The 1,469-nt window shown below is 39.8% G+C and overlaps 1 pseudogene; it reads right to left on the minus strand.

Annotated features, from left to right (window-relative positions):
* Positions 1 to 281: 281 nt before the first annotated feature.
* On the minus strand, positions 282 to 778 carry LOC102765322 (annotated as a pseudogene).
* Positions 779 to 1,469: the final 691 nt, after the last annotated feature.

Genomic DNA, 1,469 nt, shown 5'->3' on the forward strand with positions numbered 1-1,469 from the left:
GGGGCTACATGGTCTCCACAACCACGTGAGCCAATTCCTAGCATAAATCTCTTTTTTTAAAAAAAAAACAACCTGTTTTACACTTTATTCCCAAGCTTCTTCAGCGTAGTTAGCGGCAAAGAATGATTTACGTATAAGCAGAAACTGAAAAGAGCTGCAATGTCCAGGGGCGTTGGGCTAAAAAGTATTAGAGATCTAGATTTTACCAGATCCATAAACAAAACTTGAAAAAAAGCAGGCATAATATAGCATAGCAGCTCCCAGAAACGTCTTCAAGCTTATCTTCTTCAGAAGTTGACTCAATTCAGTTTGCTTCATTCTTGGAAGCCTCATCAAAATTCTCCACAAGATCTGGAACTTCGTCATCATCATCCTCTCCCATAGCAAGTGGTGCTTTTCCATCCACAGATTGTTTGGGCAGAACTTCAGGCAGTCTCCTTCAACTAGTCAGGCTGTCTGCACCCAGCTGGTTTAAGTTGCGGGGTAGCATTTCTGTCAGCACGGCCTGTCATGGTGAAAGTGTTCGCTGCCAGAGATGCCTGAACTTTAGGGTTGTTAAAGTGGATCACTGTTCCCTGGTTTGTGAACATATTTACCTCTTCAATACCGGAGATATTGTTTAGCCCTAACTTCTTTAAGGACAACTGAAGTTTTTTTAATCATCTGCTGTAGCTGTTCTGTGAACCACCTTCTCTCCACAAGCAGTTCCTTTCCCACCAATGCACACTTGTGCCTGCAGTTTGGCGAGTTTCTCTTGGTTCATGATAGTTTCTTTCATCTTGTTGGAGAGGAAACAGTGCCGCGTGGGGCACTAAGGCTGATGCTCAGGGGGTCTAAGGAAGACCAGCTGAGGGAGGAGAAGCCTAAATCTCCTCTTAAACGGGGTGCAGCAAAAGTAGGTTTACAGTAGTGAGTACATGAAACATGAAGTTTATTCTTATGTTATTATTTATTAATTGTATTATTTTCCATTTGAGCAACTGTCAACCTATTTTTGCCACACCTTGGATATCTCACTGATGCTGTTTCTCTGGAGAATGCTAGTGCAGACACTTACGTTGAGGATGTATATTCTTCATAGATGCTTATTTTGGAGAGAAAAAAACACAACCAGTTTATTATGAACAATTGTTAGGCAAGGAAAATTAGCTTATTAATTAACCTAAGAGGGCATATGTATTAATAGTTTCAAACCTAGTCATTAAAAACAGAAGGGCAACTTGTGAATGGTAACAGTCCTACTTGGAATTCTGAAGCAAGCCCCTATGTAATTAGAAAATACACTGTTATGAAATTCAGAAAATTAATTAAAGTTAAAATGGGAGGAAAAGCATTGAAGATATGTCCTTTGCCTGTGCTTTGTCGCTAAGAGTTGTGTTTATTATATATCAATCTCAAGCAGAAAGGGGTCCTTTAATCTGCAGGCTCCAAGTGATTTTATCTTTCTTTCCCTTCAGATAAATTGTTTA

Source organism: Myotis davidii, unplaced genomic scaffold (assembly GCF_000327345.1).
Source record: "Myotis davidii unplaced genomic scaffold, ASM32734v1 scaffold143, whole genome shotgun sequence".
Lineage (NCBI taxonomy): Eukaryota > Metazoa > Chordata > Mammalia > Chiroptera > Vespertilionidae > Myotis > Myotis davidii.